The sequence below is a fragment of the Microcaecilia unicolor genome, chromosome 3 (assembly GCF_901765095.1).
Source record: "Microcaecilia unicolor chromosome 3, aMicUni1.1, whole genome shotgun sequence".
In the NCBI taxonomy this organism is placed as follows: domain Eukaryota; kingdom Metazoa; phylum Chordata; class Amphibia; order Gymnophiona; family Siphonopidae; genus Microcaecilia; species Microcaecilia unicolor.
In genome coordinates this window covers 517,575,708-517,596,516 of record NC_044033.1, presented here as the reverse complement: position 1 = coordinate 517,596,516, position 20,809 = coordinate 517,575,708, and the positions used below count along the sequence as shown (strand labels likewise).

At 45.9% G+C, this 20,809-nt stretch overlaps 1 protein-coding gene across 1 annotated transcript in view; it reads right to left on the bottom strand.

Moving 5' to 3' along the window:
- GRIK2 (glutamate ionotropic receptor kainate type subunit 2) overlaps positions 1–20,809 on the bottom strand; it is a 989,144-nt gene that overhangs the window by 377,315 nt on the left and 591,020 nt on the right. The window lies entirely within an intron of this gene.

The following is a 20,809-nucleotide window of genomic DNA, read 5'->3' as shown; positions in this document are numbered from 1 at the left end:
AAATTCTTCCTGACATTACTCCTGAGTCTGCCCCCCCCCCCCCCCCTTCAACCTCAATTCATGTCCTCTAGTTCTACCGCCTTCCCATCTCCGGAAAAGATTCGTTTGCGGATTAACACCTTTCAAATATTTGAACGTCTGTATCACGTCACCCCTGTTTCTCCTTCCCTCCAAGGTATTCATGTTCAGGTCGGCAAGTCTCTCCTCGTACAGTTTGCAACGCAAATCCCATACCATTCACTTCCCTTAAATTCCTATTCACTTTTGCCCAGCTGGCACTAAAATGCCTTAGGAGTTTCTACAAAAGATAATTGCATAGTTTCTCTTCTTCCAACTTCAAAAGCAGATCCCACATATTCAGCCATTTCTATCAAGTCTACATAGCTGTGAATTGAATCAGAACAAACTTCCAAATTCCCATTAGCATCCTTTGCTTCTGTGATTGAATTGCTTTGCAGTTTGTTCGGTGCTGGAGAATTGCCATTTAATTTTTTTTTATTCTTTCATTCCTTTTTTCTTTCTTCTTTGAGGGGGGGGAGGGAAGTGACAAAACACCTTAGTACATAGAAGAGACTGACAGGACAACAGGAGTAGGTCAGACGGAAGCAGCAAAGTAACACGTCAGCCCAGGAAGCTTTAGGTTGGCAAAGGGAAGAAAGTGGGTTTTTTTTTTTAAATGCTTTTCATTCTTTGAGGAAGGCATAAACTGTCATCTCAATTTATGCATTTCCTTTTTGATGTAAACTGCCTTTTGTTATTAAATAAAAAATGTAAAATGAAGGCGAAATATCAAATCAAATCAAAACCTTGTTTTCATGATTTTTCTTATCATTCTTAATGTTTTATCCTGGGGACAAAAGAATTCAGTAGAAACAAAGGAGTGGCAGAACAGAAGGTTTGGGCTGGGTGGCACTGGGAACATTATAGCAAGGTGCTGAACCAAGAGAGCAGGCCAGGCAGCATGGGGTTAATTCCGTGTAGCTCAACTAAACTTGGGTGCTGAAATAATGTACGCTGAGCATGAATTCTATATCGACAATTGTGTGAGCAATTCCCATGATAAAATACTAGGGGAAGTCCACAGTTACACATCTTCAGCTTGGAGAAAAGGCGGCTGAGGGGAGATATGATAGAGGTCTATAAAATAATGAGTGGAGTTGAACGGGTAGATGTGAAGCGTCTGTTTACGCTTTCCAAAAATACTAGGACTAGGGGGCATGCGATGAAGCTACAATGTAGTAAATTTAAAATGAAACGGAGAAAATTTTTCTTCACTCAATGTGTAATTAAACTCTGGAATTGGTTGCCAGAGAAGGTGGTAGAGGCGGTTAGCTTAGCGCAGTTTAAAAAAGGTTTAGACGGCTTCCTAAAGGAAAAGTCCATAGACCATTATTAAATGGACTTTGGGAAAATCCACTACTTCTGGGATAAGCAGTATAAAATGGTTTGTACATTTTGGGGATCTTGCCGGGTATTTGTGACCTGGATTGGCCACTGTTGGAAACAGGATGCTGGGCTCGATGGACCTTTGGTCTGTCCCAGTATGGCAACACTTATGTACTTAGGATTCTGAATGGAATCTTGCTACTCTTTGGGGTTCTACATGGAATGTTGCTATTGTTTGGGTTTCTGCCAGGTATTTGTGACCTGGATTGGCCACTGTTGGAAGCAGAATACTGGTCTAGATGGACCATTGGTCTGACCCGGTATGGCTATTTTTATGTTCTCCTCTCAGCCTTCTCTTTTCCAAGCCGACGATCCCCAGCTTCTTTAGCCTTTCCTCTTAGAGAAGTCATCCAGTCCCTTACATCATTCCGTTTGTTCTTCGGTGTACCTTTTCTAATTCTGCTATATCTTTTTTGAGATGCAGTGACCAGAATTGCAAACAATATTAGAGGTTTAGTCGCACCGTGGAACAATACAAAGGTATTATAATATTTTTTCCATTCCTTTCCTAAAAATTCCTAACATTCTATTTCCTTTCTTGGCTGCCGCTGCACTCTGAACAAAGGGTTTCAATGTATGATCAACAATAACACCTAGATCCTTTTCCTGGGTAGTGACTCCTAACGTGGAACGGTGGGGCCCTTTTACTAAGCCATGAAAGTGTCTACGCGCACCCAACGTGCGCCAAAATGGAGTTACTGGCCAGCTACCTCGTGGCTCTTGCGATAATTTCATTTTTTTGCGCGTCCGACACGCGTGTCTGAAAAATCATTTTTAATTTTCGGATGCGCGCATTGGGCGTGCGCCAAGTGGCATTTGATGTGCATAGGTCATTACCGCCTGGTTACTGCATGGTTACTTTACCATGTGAGAAGGAAGAGGCTGTCCAACCCTGGTTAGGCCCCTAGAGGGCGCTGTTCCCCTAAAATGTCCAGGGAGAAGGGCTGGGTGAGTCACTAAAGGGAGCCAGTAAGGGATGTATAGCAGGAGGTCGCTAGGACCGAGGAGAGTCCTGGGGATAGAAACAGGTGCAGCAGGTTATGGGCTGGGTCCTGTTTGGCCATTAACCACTTAATACCCCACCTGAGTGTGAGGGAGGGGGAGAGCTAGCCGCTGCAGAAGAGGGCTGGTAGCTGAAGCAGGAGGATCCCCATGAGAAGTACTGGCTGAGCCCTTTGGACTGGTGGTGAACTGTGTGCAAAGCAAGGAAGCTGGCTGGGGTAAGAAGGCCCTAGAGTGTTAGGTATAAGAACTGTGTGTTACAAGGAAGGACTGTGTGTCCAGGTTACAAGGAAGGACTGTGTGTCCAGGTGCTTAAGCTGGAAGATTGAACTGAGTAGGAAGAAATGTTTAAGCTGGAAGAACTGTTTAAGCTTGTAAAAGTGTTTTAAGCTGGAAGAGGTGGGCCCCAGGAGGTGGGAATAAAAGATTTGTATGAGAAATATCCTGCTGGTGAGACCTGACTATGTTTGCCTTTTGAGAAGCAGGTCACCCCGAGTAGAAAGGGGTAGTAGACTAATTTGCATAAAATCTGCATACTGAGAACCAGCTCACCCTGAGTGAAGAGGGACCTGGGATCCTGAGGTGGGAGCTTCATCTTCACAATAGCCTCATCATCTTCACAACCACTAGGTCAACAATTGGCGGTAAGGTCTCAGACTCAAAATGGACGCATGGCAATTTTCATTTTGCTGCACATCCATTTTCGGCAAAAATAAAAAAAGTTATTTTTTGCAGGTGTGCTGAAAAATGATTCTGCACATGACCAAAAGATGCATTTACACTACCGCAGGTCATTTTTCAGTGCACCTTAGTAAAAGGACCTCTGTTTGTATTAGTTTTATCAGCTGTCCCCTTCCACCACTCTCTATTTCTGTCGACAACACCCTCATTCTTCCTGTCCCATCTGCTCATAACCTTGGGGTCATCTTCGACTCCTCCCTCTCCTTCTCTGCACATATTCAACAGATTGCTAAAACCTGTCGTTTCTTCCTCTCTAATATCGCCAAAATTTGCCCTCTCCTTTCTGAGCATGCAACCAGAACCCTCATCCACACTCTCATCACCTCTTGCTTGGACCGCAACTTGCTTCTCACAGGTCTTCCACTCAGCCATCTCTCTCCTCTTCAATCTGTTCAAAATTCTGCTGCACGATTAATATTTTGCCAAAGTCGCTATGCCCATATCAGCCCTCTTCTGAAGTCACTTCACTGGCTCCCTATCTGTTTCCGTATACAGTTCAAGCTCCTCTTGTTGACCTATAAGTGCATTCACTCTGCTGCCCCTCACTACCTCTCCACCCTCATCTCTCCCTACACTCCTTCCCAGGAACTCCGTTCACTAGCAAATCTCTCCTAATTGCATCCTTCTCCTCCATTTCTAACTCCAGACTCTGTTCCTTTTATCTCGCCGCACCTTATGCCTGGAATAGACTTCCTGAGCCATTACGTCAAGCTCCATCCCAGGCCGTCTTCAAATCCGGGCTAAAGGCCTACCTGTTTGATGCTGCTTTTAATTCCTAATCTGTCACCTGCTCGTAACCTTTATCTTGTCTTCCTCTCTTCAATAGTCCCTTTTCCCTATGTGTCCTATCTTTCTGTCCTACCCTTATCCCTTATTTGTCCGGTCTGTCTGTCCTACCCTTATTCCTTATTTGTCCGGTCTGTCTGTCCTACCCTTATCCCTTATTTGTCCTGTCTGTCTGTCCTACCCTTTTCCCTATGTGTCCTGTCTGTCTGTCCTACCCTTTTCCCTATGTGTCCTATATGTCTGTCCTATCCTTATCCCTTATTTGTCCTGTCTGTCTGTCATTTAGATTGTAAGCTCTTTAGAGCAGGGACTGTCTTTTCTTCATGTTCAACTGTGAAGCGCTGCGTACGACTGGTAGCGCTATAGAAATGATTTGTAGTAGTAGTAGCTGTGTGCAGTCATGCAGGGGCTTTATGTCCTTTCCCCTTAGGGGTCTGCACCAACTTTTGTGAGATTTAGCATGTGCTATTTATCATTGAACTAACAGGTAATGAGCTGTTTTGACTAGCTTTGTATCTCATTATGTATTTGCATTAAACTCTTGCCAGTCAATTTTCTCACGCTAAGAGTAATCTTAGCATGTGTAACGTAAAGGTTTGCACACATTTTAGCACACTGACTTCAAAGGAAATATTTGCAAAGCTCAGACGAGAAATTACAAAGACGACGACATAGTTCTCTCGATTTTTGGTCTTTCTCTGCTCCGTATTTCATCTTTAGCTTGGCGACAGAATGAATCAAATTTTGCTGCAACAGCTGCTGTGTCTTCTCTCCCCCCCCCCCCCCCCCCCCCTCCGCAAGATTATAGGGAGTTTTTTTTCTTCCACTCATTCTTTTGAGGGAAATTGTTTATTTTCTCTGTCAGCTTTGAGAAATGTGCATCTCTTATGTCTTTGAATTTTGCACAGCCCAAGGGGAAAATGCATTTCTATCGCCATTTCTTTAGTGTAACTCCGGTTACAGAGCACAGCACTTCAGGCTTCCCATTTCAATATTTGCCAGCATGTTTTCATTTCAATTAAAAATATGACAAATAAATATAAAAGACTTGCTACACACTCATTTCGCTAAGCTTACTCTTTTTTTCCATTTAACTAGTTGATGGTCGCCATGAGCATGCAAACAGACTACACATAGGGAATCAGAGTGTGGTGATGTAAGTTTTGAATGGAGGAGTGGCCTAGTGGTTAGGGTGGTGGACTTTGGTCCCGAAGAACTGAGTTTGATTCCCACTTCAGACACAGGCAGCTCCTTGTGACTCTGGGCAAGTCACTTAACCCTCCATTGCCCCATGTAAGCCGCATTGAGCCTGCCATGAGTGGGAAAGTGCGGGGTACAAATGTAACAAAAATAAAATAGATACTACTGGAGATTCTACATGGAATGTTGCTACTATTGGAGATTCTACATGGAATGTTGCTACTACTGAGATTCTGTTGCTACTATTGGAGATTCCACTAGCAACATTCCATGTAGAAGCCTGCGTGGCCACATTGGTGATCTGCAAGGGCCGACTTCTACATGGAATGTTGCTAGTGGAATAGCAACATTCCATGTAGAATCTCAAATAGTAGCAACAGTGGAGGAGTGGCCTAGTGGTTAGGGTGGTGGACTTTGGTTCTGAGGAACTGAGTTCGATTCCCTGCACAGGCAGCTCTTTGTGACTCTGGGCAAGCCACTTAACCCTCCATTGCCTGCCGCCATGAGTGGGAAAGCATGGGGTACAAATATAACAACAAAAATTTTTTTAAAAATGCCAGCTGGTTTTACTTGCCGGATAGCTGAGAAACAGGGAGGGATTTGGGTAAGATTTTTCTTTCAACAGGTATCCTGTTCCTAAGGACTGCAAAGGAAAGGATTTAAATATAAGAACATAAGCACCGCCATACTGGGAGAAGGGTCCATCAAGCCCAGCATCCTGTCTCCGACAGTGGCCGATCCGGGCCTCAAGAACCCGGCAAAAACCCCAAAACAAAACTATGGAACGCACTACCAAATGTCATAAAAACAAGGCACGACCTAACAATCTTCCGAAAATCACTGAAAACCAACCTGTTCAAAAAGGCATACCACAAAGATCCATCCTAAGCACTACCACTTATGAACTCTTACGCTGGAATGAATGAATTTTCTATATCTAAATGTCTAACCTACTCTATAATTTACTCTACCATTTATGAACTGTAACGTACTACCACTCTGTAATCTTTTACCATTTATGAACCTTAATGCAATACCACCGGTTGTTGAGATGTAGGCCACATTGAGCCGGCAAATAGGAGGGAAAACGTGGGAAGTGAAGGGTTAGGTACGTTCTGGCTGATTCAATTGTGCTTCTAAATTGGTAAGTTGATTAGTTCAGTCATGTAGCTCGGAGCTAGGCCATGTATTATTTTGTGAACCAAGGTACAAATCTTAAAGGCAATACATATGGGTGGGTATACGTATATGTGAGTAGGTGTGGGAGGGGAGGGGGCCGGTGTAGCAGCAGCACTGTGCAAACACTTGACATATAAAACTTTCTTTTGCAATTACAAAGGAGGTGGGTGTGTGATTTGCCAGCTATGCTATTTTACAAGTTGAGTTCAAAGGTTACATACGTGCCCTTCTGTACTATTGATATCATGGGCCTACCACGCTAATGTCTTATTTATGAGAACTATGTCTCTGAATTAAATATGTGCAATGACCATTTTCCACATGCTTGGAGGAGAAGCCTAGTGGTTAGTGTAATGGACTTTGGTCTTGAGAAAGTGGGTTCAATTCAAGTCACTTAGCATTCCATTGCCCCAGGTAAAAATAAGTACCTGTATATACAGGGCCGGTCTTAGGCATGGGCGACAGGGACGGTTGCACAGGGCCCCGCGCTCCTAGGGGCCCCGTACCTCTGGCACATCTGTCCTCCTGTCTCAGAACACCTCCCTGCTCCATACCGTAGGTCTTTTTCTGCCATCATCTACTATGTTACTATGTTACTGCGTATGCCTTGTAGCGCTATAGAAATGCTAAATAGTAGTAGTAGTAGTACTTAACCTTCCACTGCCCCAGATACAAATAAGTACCTGTATAAATTATGCAAACCGCCTTGCAAAACCCACAGAAAGTGTTGCATCAAGTCCCATTTCCCTTTCCCTATTGGAGATTCTACATGGAATGTTGCTATTCCACTAGCAACATTCCATGTAGAAGCCTGCCCTTGCAGATCAGCAACGCAGCCACGCAGGCTTCTGTTTCTGTGAGTCTGACGTCCTGCACGTATGCGCAGGACATCAGACTCACAGAAACAGAAGCCTGCGCGGCCGCATTGCTGATCTGCAAGGGCAGGCTTCTACATGGAACGTTGCTAGTGGAGGAATAGCCTAGTGGTTAGTGCAGTGAACTTTGATCCTGGGGAACGGTTCAATTCCCATTGTAGCTCCGTGCCTCTGGGCAAGTTACTTAACCTTCTACTGACCCCGGTACAAATAAGTACAGTGGTGTGCTGGAGCCGGCTCACAAGAGCCGGTTGTTAAATATCGCGAGCCGGCTCTGGCTCTCCTCCCTCCCTCCTCCCTCCCTCTGGATCCAGTCCCGCTCACCGATTTCTTGTTCTTCTAATTCTTCGGGGCAGGCAGTCTTGCCTACCCGCTGCCAGCTGACTCTCCCCCACTGCCGATTCGCGCTTTAAAAATGGCCACCGAGACTTCCAGAGGCGGCCACGCGAGACTTCTGCTGAAGTCTCGGCGGCCATTTTGAAATGCGAATCGGCAGCGGAGGAGAGTCAGCTGGCAGCGGGCAGGCAAGACTGCCTGCCCCGAAGAATTAGAAGAACAAGGAGTCGCTGAGGGATTGGATCCGGAGGGAGGGAGGAGGGAGGGAGGGAGGAGAATTTGCTGACAACTCGGGAGGGGGTGGCAGGGGAGAGAAGGGAGTCGCTGGGCATGGGTGGAGGGAGGGGAGAGAACTAAGGGTTGTGCTGGGTATGGGTGCAAGCAGGGCAGGGGAGAGGAGAGGAGGGTCACTGCTGGACATGGGTGGATGGAGGGCGGGGGAGAGGAAGGTCAATGCTGGACATAGGTGGATGGAGGGCAGGGGAGAGGAGGGTCACTGGGTATGGGTGCATGCAGTGCAGGGGAGAGGAGGGTCACTGCTGGACATGGGTGGATGGAGGGCAGGGGAGAGGAGGGTCACTGTTGGACATGGGTGGATGGACGGCAGGGGAGAGGAGGGTCACTGCTGGACATGGGTGGATGAAGGGCAGGGGAGAGGAGGGGAGAGAGAAGAAATGCTGGACATGGATGGAGGGGAGGGAAGAGTGAGGAAGGAGATGAGTTGCAGGGAAAGGAAGAGAGGAGAAAAACTGCACATGGATGAAGAAAATAGGCAGAAGCTGAGGACCAGAAATTAAGAAGAAAGAAGGAAAGGAAAGAAATAAATGGAAAGGAAGCCCTGGAAACGGAGTTAAGAGGACAGATAGCAGCAGAATTGGATACTGGGCCAGCATGATCAGAAAAACAGTCACCAGACAACAAAGGTTGAAAAAAAATCATTTTATTTACATTATAGTGTTTGGAATATGTTCACTTTGAGAATCAGGTGCTCAACATTAAAAGTTTATATTTATTTACTTACTTATGGCATTTTATCGCACATTAAACATGAATTAGATTGGAACCTGGGATCATTTAATTTTTTTTTTCCTGCAGGAATGCATTGCCCCCCCTCCCCAGGCTCTCTCCCCGGCTATAGCCAGCTCTGCAATTTGGGGGGGGGGGCGCAGAGAGGGACGGGGGGCACAGAGGGGGACGGGGGCGCAGAGGGGGACCAAGGGAGAGAGCCTGTTGTTAAACATTTATCAGCACACCACTGAATAAGTACCTGTATAAACTATGCAAACCGCCTTGCAAAAAACACAGAAAATGGTGTATCAAGTCCTATTGCCCTTTCCCTATTTGAGATTCTACATGGAATGTTGCTAGTGGAGGAGTAGCCTAGTGGTTAGTGCAGTGGACTTTGATTCTGGGGAACTGGAGTTAATTCCCACTGCAGTTCCTTATAACTCTGAGCAAGTCACTTAACTCTCCATTGCCCCAGGTACAAATAAGTACCTGAGTATACTATGTAAACTGCTTTGAATGTAGTTGTAAAAAAAAACCCCAGAAAGGCAGTATATCAAGTTCCATTTCCCTTCCCTTTTCCTTTCAGAGATCATTCAGAGTGTAGTGGTTAGGGAGGAAGATTAACTGATGAATTATTAAAGGGAAAGTATTAGGTGAAAGCTTATGAAACAGCCAACGTATTCTCCGTAGACCTCCATTCACTTCATGATGCTGCTAGAATCCGTTTTGCTTTGAGTGGGATGGGTAGAGAGGGCAGTTGAGAAATCAGGGGATATGACATCTCAGTTGCCGTCCTAGGCGAATTTGCTTCTCCATCGTATCTGGCTTGATGCTAGATGTAAACTGCGCGGTAGACTAAGTGAGTGGAGGAGTGGCCTAGTGGTTAGGGTGGTGGACACTTTGGTCCTGAGGAACTGAATTTGATTCCCTTCCCACTTCAGGCACAGGCAGCTCCTTGTGACTCTGGGCAAGTCACTTAACCCTCCATTGCCCCATGTAAGCCGCAGTGAGCCTGCCATGAGTGGGAAAGCGCAGGGTACAAATGTAACAAAAATAAAATAGATACTATTGGAGATTCTACATGGAATGTTGCTACTATTGAGATTTTGTTGCTACTATTTGACATTCTACATGGAATGTTGCTACTATTGGAGATTCTACATGGAATGTTGCCACTATTTGAGGTTCTGTTGCTACTATTTCAGATTCTACATGGAATGTTGCCACTATTTGAGGTTCTGTTGCTACTATTTCAGATTCTACATGGAATGTTGCTACTATTGGAGATTCTACATGGAATGTTGCTATTCCACTAGCAACATTCCATGTAGAAGGCTGCGCAGGCTTCTGTTTCTGTGAGTCTGACGTCCTGCACGTATGTGCAGGACGTCAGACTCACAGAAGCAGAAGCCTGCGCGGCCACATTGGTGATCTGCAAGGGCCGACTTCTACATGGAATGTTGCTAATGGAATAGCAACATTCCATGTAGAATCTCAAATAGTAGCAACAGTGGAGGAGTGGCCTAGTGGTTAGGGTGGTGGACTCTGGTCCTGAGGAACTGAGTTTGATTCCCACTTCAGGCACAGGCAGCTCCTTGTGACTCTGGGCAAGTCACTTAACCCTCCATTGCCCCATGTAAGCCGCATTGAGCCTGCCATGAGTGGGAAAGTGCAGGGTACAAATGTAACAAAAATAAAATACATACTATTGGAGATTCTACATGGAATCACTAGTAACATTCCACTGTGCAGGCTTCTGTTTCTGTGAGTCTGACGTCCTGCACTTATGTGCAGGACGTCAGACTCACAGAAGCAGAAGCCTGCACGGCCACATTGGTGATCTGCAAGGGCCGAATTCTACATGGAATGTTGCTAGTGGAATAGCAGTATTCCATGTAGAATCTCAAATAGTAGCAACAGTGGAGGAGTGGCCTAGTGGTTAGGGTGGTGGACTCTGGTCCTGAGGAACTGAGTTTGATTCCCACTTCAGGCACAGGCAGCTCCTTGTGACTCTGGGCAAGTCACTTAACCCTCCATTGCCCCATGTAAGCCGCATTGAGCCTGCCATGAGTGGGAAAGCGCGGGGTACAAATGTAACAAAAAAAAAATGTTTGTTTTTTTTTCTGGACTGAATTCTGAAGGTTACCAGTGGATGTCCGCTCTGTGATGTATGATAATGGGAATTTAAAAATATAATTATAAAAATAATGTGTGGTGTCATCTTCTTGCCTCATATTCTATTCGCATTTGCAGTGCAAAACATTTATCGCGATATTGAGCTACCAGGGGCATAGCCAGACTTCGGTGGGAGGGGGGTCCAGAGCCCGAGGTGAGGGGCGCATTTTAGGCCCCCCCCGGCGCCGCCTGCCCCCCCGCCATTGCCGACCCCGCCACCACCAACAACTTTGACCCCCCCTGCTGACGACCCTTTCAACCCCCACTCCCACCGCCAATCCTCCCCCGCCGTTGCCGTCGCCTACCTTTGCTGGCGGGGGACCCCAACCCCCGCCAGCCGAGGTCCTCTTCTTCCCGCGCAAGGCTTCGTTCAGTTTCTGAGTTGTACGTGCAAAACATCAGACTCAGAAACTGAACAAAGCCGTGCGTGGAAAGAAGAGGGCCTGGGCTGGCGGGGGTTGGGGTTCCCCGCCAGCAAAGGACGGTGACGGCAGGTTGATGGCGGGCTGGCGAAGGTAGGGGGGGGCGAGAGGGTCGTCGGCAGGGGGGGGTACAAGGCCAAATCTATGGGGGCCCAGGCCCTCCGTGGCCCCACGTAGCAACGCCCCTGGTGTAGGAGATTACCACACGATTAATGCGAGGGATCTTAAAGCTAAGTAAATGGCTGGCAGTAAGGTCTCAGACCCAAAATGGATGCCATTTTTCAGCACACCTTAGTAGAAGGACCCCTAAGTGTTGTGGGACGTGGGAAGGTCCCCTGTTCAAACGTGTTGTACCCTGATTTTGCCACATTTTGGGTCCTTTTACTAAGCTGCTTTAGGCACTAATTCACACCTAATGCAGAAAATAAAATGGAGTACTGCAGGATGCGCTCAGGCATGCAGCAATAACTCTGAAATCTGCCTGTGATAACTGCAGGCTAAAAAAAAATTCTAATTTTTTTGAGGTGAGTGTCAGGGGCAGAGAGCAACTGGTTAGCGCATAGACCAAGGGCGTACCTATCATGGGGCCACGGGGACATGGGCCCCCATAGATTTGGCCCTGGACCCCCCTGACGTGACCTTCTCGACCCCCCCTTCCCGCCGCCAACCCTCCCCCCGCCGCCATCGCGCACCTTTGCTGGCGGAGGGACCCCAACCCCCGCCAGCCAAAGTCCTTTTCTCGGCTGCACGGCGTTGCTTGCTGAATGATCTGATCAAGTTTCTGTGCGTGCGTCTGACGTCCTGCACGTTGTACGTGCAGGACGTCAGATGCACGCACAGAAACAGATTCAAACTTGATCAGATCATTCGGCAACGCCGCGCAGCCGAGAAGAGGACTTCGGCTGGCGGGGGTTGGGGTCTCCCGCCAGCAAAGGTACGCGGTGGGAGAGGGTTGGAGGTGGGAAGGGGGGGTCGAGAGGGCTGCGGTGGCGGTGCGGGGTGAAAGTTGGCGGCAGGCGGGGAGGGGTCGACGGCGCCGGGGGAGGGGATAAAATGTGCCCCTCACCTCGGGCTCTGGACCCCCTCCCGTCGAAATCTGGCTACACCCCTGGCATAGACAACACAGGGACAATTACAAAACGGGTAGTGGTAAGTACTCACATGTAAAATAAAACTGTAATCTGCTTAGGTCTAAGGGGTATATAAAGAATGAATGAATGAATGAATTTTTTTAAATGGCCATGCTTGCATTAATGCTTGGCTATTAATGCAATACATAGAAAAAAACTATCAAAATAAAAACGGGTGTAGTAACACAAAAATCATACAACTCAAAAAATATACCACATATAATATTTCTGAGAGGGGAGGAAAAGCCTCGGGAGCCCTTTTACTAAGCCATGTTGGCGCCTACATGCGCCCAGCGAGCTTCAATTTTGAGTTACTGCCCAGCTTACGCATGGCCTGTGCGGTAATTTCATTTTTGGCGCGTGTCCACTATGCGCGCCAGAAAATATTTTTATTTTCTGGTGTGCGGGTGGCAATCGGCATTTTACATACGTAGACCATTACCACCCAGTAAGACCTTACTGCTAGGTCAACGGCTAGCATTAAGGTCTCAGACCCAAAATGGACGCAAGGCATTTTTCATTTTGCTGCACGTCCATTTTCGGCAAAAATGTTTTTAAAAAGTCATTTTTTACAGGTGCGCTGAAAATTGATTCTGTGCCCGCCCAAAACACACATCTACCCTACTGCAGGCCATTTTTCAGCGCTTCTTTGTAAAAGGGCCCTTGAAAGAGATCCAAGTAATTTCAACTTACAGAGCTATGGTGATCCTAGAGTGATCTACTCTTCATCATCAGCAAACACTTCTCGAGCTGACAGTATTTATCAAACAATATTCGAAATACAAAATCCATCCTTAGTGAAAAAACTTTTTGCCTTTGATCGACAATCTTAACTTTAGATGCGTCTCCATCTCCTTCTCCTTCCCAACGGGTCTGTGCTTCAATCGACACAGTTAAGTGTGTCGATTAAAGCCAAAACGTTTTTTTCACTAACGTTGGATTTTGGATTTTGAATATCGTTTGGTGAACATGGTCAGCGCGTTCTTTGAAGGGAGGTCTTTGCAGATGATGAAGAGTAGATCACTCTACGATCACCATAGCTCTGTAAGTTGAAATTACTTGAAACATAGAAAAAAGCCAGTTTTATGACCGCCTTAAAAATGGCCTTAGCGTGCGGGGAAACCCACATAAGGGCACACGACGGCCACTATTTACCGCAGCTTAGTAAAAGAACCCGTTTAGTAAAAGGGTCCTTAAAGTAGATGGTAGATTGTGCCTGCTTACTCATCCTTACATTGGGTCCTTTTACCAAGGCACGCTAGAAAGTGGTCGGCGATGCGAATAACGTGGGTTTTCCGCAAGTACCGGCCACTTTCTAGCATGGCTGAAAAACGGCTGTGGTTGGTATTATTTTAATGTCCGCATGCTAATTTCCCCATTAGCTCACGGCCATTAACGCCGAGAACCCTTATCACTGGAGGCAGTAAGGGCTCCCGCGCTACTCCTGCGGTAGTTGGGTAGTGAACGGTAATGTGCCGGCGCTACCCAATTAGTGCGAGAATGCCTATTCTCTGCCCCAGACACACCTCTCGCAGCAACAAATAAAGAATATACATTTTTACTGCAGGAGTGACGTGCGCTGATGGCCAAATTACCACGGGACACTAGTGTATCTCACGGTAGTGCCCTTTTACCGTGTGGTAGGACCACCACGCCTTAGTAAAAGAGACCCATTATATTTTACAGCTCAATTTATTTATTTATTGCACTTGTATCCCACATTTTCCCACCTATTTGCAGGCTCAATGTAGCTTACAAAGACTTGTTATGGCATTGCCATTTCAGGGTGAAAGATACAATTGACGTTACAAAGAGATGAAGGGATGACAGAAAAGAATTAAGCAGACAGTTATAGAGAGAAGACATTCAGAATAAGGGTGGAGCGGTGATGTGTTATAGTTGAGCTATGGATTCTCGTGGTAGGCCTTGCTGAAGAGAGAGGTTTTCAGAGATTTGCGAAAGTTAGTTATTTCATTAATCGTTTTCAAGTGAGTTGGTAATGCATTCCACAGCTGCGTGCTCATTTAGGAAAAGCTGGTCGCATGTGTTAGTCTGTATTTTAGTCCTTTACAGCTGGGGAAGTGTAGATTAAGAAATGTGCGGGCAGATCTTTTAGCATTTCTGGGTGGCAGGTCCACGAGGTCTAGCATGTAGGTCGGGGCTTCTCCGTAAATGATTTTATGAACAATCAATGACATCTTAAAAATATGCACTATCCCTTTGAGAATGTCATAGACTTATTTGGCTTTAAAAAAAACGCCTAACAAATGTCTCCATTCCTGCAGTTGAAATGCAGAGAGTATGAAAGTGTTGTTTTGTGTCAAAAACTAAACAACGGTAATAATTCATCTCTGCAGGCATCAAAGCCAAATATAACCAGGAGGCTTTTAAGTTGATTTGCAGGTAAAACTTGGAGCATTTGGGCTACCTCGAGTAATTCTCATAAAAGATCTTTCTTAGAAAACAGCAACAGGCAATCTTCTAAGATAAAAAAGAACTTACAGTTGTGCAGTTTAGAGTGCCGAGAAAATAATATGAAAAAACTTCCAGACTAGACTAGGCTGTAACTAAAATTCCTCTTTAAAAATTGTGAGCCTTGCCCTGCCACACCATCATAAAGCATATAGGGGCAGACTTAAAGATATCAATACGTATACTGTGGAAGAAAGAGAGGCAAGGGTAAATATTAGACATTTAAATACTTATGCGGCACTAATGCACAAGAGGTGAGTCTCTTTCAATTGAAAGGAAGCTCTTGAATCAGGGAGCATAGGATGAAGGTGCAAGGGGATAGACTCAGAAGTAACCTGAGGAAATGCTTCTTCATGGGAAGGTTGCTGAATTCATGGAATGGCTTCCCAGTGGAAGTGGTGAAGATGAAAACAGTACAGTATTACCTCGGTTTTCGTTGACTTCGGTTATCGCCGGTTTCGGTTTTCGTCGATATTTTTCTGCGAAAAATTTGTCTCGGTTTTCGTCGGTTGCCTCAGATTTCGTCAATGTGCCCACATGACCTTGCTGCTAATTTTACGAAAACAAAGGGCGACCCACGCATTCTCCTGCTCAGTGCTAATACTACAATTACATATAAGTGATTACTGCATATACGGTGTAATGTGTTTATTTTGCGTTTTTCAGAAAGGTAAATGCCATGTTAAATGTTCATTTATTCTTTACATTAGTCTTTTATATTAATTTTATATTAATTTTTTATTGTTTTTAGTATTAAACACTATATTTATTCTCTATAGAATGTGTTTTTGGTATGTATTTTGGAGTGTCTAGAACGAATTAATTGGATTTACATTGATTCATATGGAAATAATTGCCTCGGTTTTCGTTGGTTTCGGATTTTGCCGATTGTTTTCGGATGGATTATTGACAAAAACCGAGGTATCACTGTATCTGCTGCTACTACTGCTATTTAACATTTCTAAAGCGCTACCAGGGTTGCGCAGCGCTGTACAATTAACAAAGAAGGACAGTCCCTGCTCAAAGGAGCTTACAATCTAAAGGACAAAAAGTGCAGTCAGTCAAGATTGAGGCAGTCTAGATTTCCTGGATAGAGGTACAATGGTTAGGTGCCGAAAGCGACATTGAAGAGGTGGACTTTGAGCAAGGATTTGAAGATGGGTAGGGAGGGGGCTTGGCGTATGGGCTCAGGGAGTTTATTCCAAGCATAGGGTGAGCTGAGGCAGAAAGGGCGGAGTCTGGAGTTGGCGGTGGTGGAGAAGGGTATTGAGGGGAGGGATTTGTCCTGTGAGTGGAGGTTACGGATAGGAGCGTAAGGGGAGATGAGGGTAGAGAGGTAATGAGAGGCTGCAGATTGAGTGCATTTGTAGGTTAATAGGAGAAGCTTGAACTGTATGCGGTACCTGATCGGAAGCCAGTGAAGTGACTTGAGGAGAGGGGTGATATGAGCATATCGGTCGAGGCGGAAGATAAGACACGCAGCAGAGTTCTGAATGGATTGAAGGGGGGATAGATGGTTAAGTGGGAGGCCAGCGAGGAGTAGGTTGCAGTAGTCAAGGCGAGAGGTAATGAGAGAGTGGCTGAGAGTTTGGGTGGTGTGCTCAGAGAGGAAAGGGTGAATTTTGCTGATGTTATAGAGAAAGAAGCGACAGGTCTTGGCTGCCTGCTGGATATGGGCAGAGAAGGAGAGGGAGGAGTCGAAGATGACTCCGAGGTTGCGGGCAGTTGAGACGGGGAGGATGAGGGTGTTATCGACTGAAATAGAGAGTGGAGGGAGAGAAGGAGTGGGTTTGGGTGGAAAGACAATGAGCTCGGTCTTGGCCATGTTCAGTTTCAGGTGGCGGTTGGACATCCAGGCAGCAATGTCGGATAAGCAGGTCGATACTTTGGCCTGGGTTTCCGCAGTGATGTCTGGTGTGGAGAGATAAAGCTGAGTGTCGTCAGCATAAAGATGATATTGGAAACCATGAGATGAGATCAGTGAGCCCAGGGAAGAAGTGTAGATTGAAAAAAAGAAGAGGTCCAAGGACCTGAATTCAAGAGAGCCTGGTACAAGTACATAGTATCTCTAAGGGACTGATAAGGAGACTAGATGGCGTGGATAAGCAGACTGGAAAGGCTACATGGTCCTAGATATCTTCAAATTATCCAGACACAAATAGTAAAATGGGCCATTTTCAAGTCTCTAGGTAAAAAAATTCCAAAACTATACTGATCAATAACAAATAGAATGCAATAATAATATTTTATAATAAACACCTTGAAAAGAGGGATAATAAATTAAGGGGCCCTTTTATGTTCAATATTTTTATTGAGTTAGTTTACAGAAGAATAACATTGAACAAATCAGAGCTTGAATAATATTATACATACGGAAAGAATATGAAGAGTGAGGGGGAAAAAAAGGGGGGAATGGTAAAGAATCCAATGCTTCTCAACACACTTTTTTTGAAATAAGGCAGGAGCGGAGACCCACGTCTCCTTGTATAGGATAAAGCGGGGTGATTTCTTAGCAAGAGAAATTTCATATCTATAAGTTTGAAACAGCAGATTCCACCATTCTTGGTGTGTGGCTTGGTTCAAAGACTTCCAGTGCATGAAAACAACCCTCAAGGCTAAGGTGAACAAGGTATTTGCAAGCTTGCATTCAGCAGGATTTAACATGGATCTGAAACATTGGTCTTAAAGCAACACAAATTTGCACGTCAAGTTGGAACTAGCACCTGGCTACCGCGAGCCCTGAGCGGTAATTCCATTTTTACACATGTCCGATACAAGCATCCAAAACTATTTTTTATTTTCTACCGTGTGGTGCTAACCAGGCGGTAATCGGCAGTGTATGAGCGCTGACGATTTTTACCCAGTTAACGTGTGAGACCTTACCACTAAGTCAATGGGTGGAGGTAAAGTCTCGAGCCCAAAATGGACGCGTGCCAATTTTTATTTTGCTACACATCTGTTTTTGGCCCCCCCCCCCCCCCCAAAAAAAAAGGCCTTTTTTGCAGGAGCAGTGACAAATGGACCTGCGTGCATCCATTACACGTGTCTACAACAGCACAGGCCATTTTTCAGCGCGCCTGCAAACAAGGACCCCTAAAAGAGAACCAACTGCATGAGAGGTTCGATGAGCATTGGGGAAAGAAAATAGTTTAACTAGATATTCTAGAGAAGAGCCATCAAAGATTTTGAAAACCAGACATGGCAATTTGAAAAATAGATGGGCTTTAATAGGAAACCAATGCAATCACTTAAGAGGTGAAACAGACCAATCAAATTGCCCAGATGTCTTATAGCGTAAGATCTCACCATGAGGCATCAGATTGTCACATTCCCTACCCATTTCCAGACAGCGTCCTCGGGGAGCGCGGGGGTCCGGGCTGCCTTAGCCATGCAGCACGTGCTGCCCTGTAGTTCTGTTCGGCGCTCCGCCCTGCAGCCCGCCTCGTGCCGGCTCTGCCCCGTTTCACCCAGGATCCGTTACCCCGCCTCCCTATCCCCTCTCAACTCTTCCTTTTCCTTCTCCTGCCCTATGCCTGCTCTCCCTCTCTGGCTGGGCTCCTGCTGACATCAGACGCCAGAACTTTATCAACCGATCTCTCCTCTAGCACTCTGATTTGGCTTCTACTCAGGTAGGTGATTGTTTGCACTGCACCTGTTTTCTGTCTGTTGCCTCCTCATTGCTGACTCTGCGTGTACCCTGACTGCTCTCTGTGCCAGCTGTCTAAGTCCTGCCGGCCACCTGCACCTGCGGGCTCAACCCTTGGGGAATGGCGGTCACCGCAGGTGAAGCCTCAGGCGTGTCCAACCGCCAAGTCAGGACTTGGGCCATCCTGTTCTCCATGATGGAGCGCTCTAATTCATGTGCTAACTGTATAACTTATTGTGAGGTAGGAAATACATGGGTTATGGGGGGGGGAAGAATGGGCATGGACTCGTGCATTGGAGTTAGAGCACAATTACTTTCACTACTACAGTCTTTAGGAGGCGGTAAGTGCTGAGGAGCCCTTTTACTAAGCCACGTAGGCGCCTATGCGCACCTAAGGCACGTCAATTTTCAATTACCGCCTGGATACCGCATGGCCCTTGTGGTCATTTCATTTTCGACACGTGTCCGCTAGGCACGCCAGAAAATATTTTTATTTTCTGGTGCGCGGGCGGCAATCGGACGGTAATCACCATTCTACACACGTAGACCATTACTGCCCGGTTACTGTGTGAGACCTTATCGCTAGGTCAACGGCTGGTGGTAAGGTCGCAGACCCAAAATGGACGTGTGGCAATATTGATTTTGCCGCACGCCCATTTTCGGCAAAAATTGTTTAAAAAAAAGTATTTTTTACAGGTACGCTGAAAAATTATTCTGTGCACGCCCCAAACATGTGTCTACACTACCGCAGGCCATTTTTCAGCGCACCTTTGTAAAACGGGCCCTGAATCTTCTTACCTTAGATTTAGGGCTTCTCTAAAAACCCGCGTATTTAAGCCTGGCTTTTGGTGGCGTCCCGGAGCAAATGGGTTGCCATTCAGTGGTTTGCTCTTCCCCTCTTCTATTCCCTGCCTTTCTGTTCACTTTCCCTTTCCTGTCAGAAGCTGGAGTTCCTTGCTTTGTTGACGTACTTTGAAAGACATATTCCTTTTTAACATTATACCTTAACTGCACACAGGTTTTATAACTACAGCATAATAATGTGGGCACTAACCACAGTGCAAAACTTTACCGCACTTTTGTAAAACAATCCTTATGTTGCTACAAAGTCCTAGGTTAGCGCTATAAAAATGTGACTATGCCAATTAACTATATATGCTGGCCTCACTTTCCTTCTCTTCTTCCCTTATATGTATAAATGATGCACAAGGAGGTAGAACAGTAAGAGAACTTAGGGAAGCATGGGAAAGGCTCAGATGATGTCTGTTCTTTTTTTAAAAAAGAAAAACAACATCCCAGCTTGCCTTCAATTACATAGAAAGAGGATGCAATACAAGCAAAATTTAAATGACCTTCATACCTATGACAAGGCATAGAAGAGTGCAACCCGCATAGAACAACAGGTACAACTTCAAACAAGAGAATGGAGGGCTGTAACCTGAATGGAGCGACCGGTACAATCCTTTCAAAAAGAGCATAGAGGGGGGTAACCTGAACAAAGCAGCAAGTACAACTTCAAACAAGGACATAGAGAGGTTCATTTTCGAAAGAAACGTCCAAGTTGTGATTTGGACGTCCTTGCAAAATGGCGATATCCAGGGGCGGGGAAACTCCTATTTTTGAAACAAGATGGACGTCCATCCTTCGTTTCGAAAATACCTTCAAAGACGTCCAAATCCTTAAATTTGGACGTCCCTAGACATGGACGCTTTCTGACTTTCGACGATTTTCGAAACCAAAGACGTCCATGTCAAAAACATCCTAATGCAAGCCATTTGGATATGGGAGGAGCCAGCATTCGTAGTGCACTGGTCCTCCTGACATGCCAGGACACCAACCGGGCACCCTAGGGGGCACTGCAGTGGACTTCATAAATTGCTCCCAGGAACATAGCTCCCTTACCTTGTGTGCTGAGCCCCCCAAAACCCCATCAAAACCCACTACCCACAACTGTACACCTCTACCATAGCCATTACGGGTGAAGGGGGGCACCTAGATTTGGGTACAGTGGGTTTGTGGTGGGTTTTGGAGAGCTCGCTGTTTCCTCCACAAATGTAACAGGTAGTGGGGGTATGGGCCTGGGTCCACCTGTATGAAGTACATTGCAGTACCCACTAAAATTGCTCCTGGGACCTGCATGCGCTGTCATGGACCTGAGTATGACATCTGAAGTTGGCACAACATTTTTTTAAGATGTTTTTTGAGGGAGGGAGGGGGTTAGTGACCACTGTGGGAGTAAGGGGAGGTCATCCCCGATTCTCTCTGGTGGTCATCTGATCAGTTCGGGCACCTTTTTGTGCTTTATTCATAAGAAAAACACGTCCGGTTGAAAACGTCCATGTGTTCGTCAGGGCCGTCCTTGTTTTTTTCAATTATGTGTCAAAGACGTCC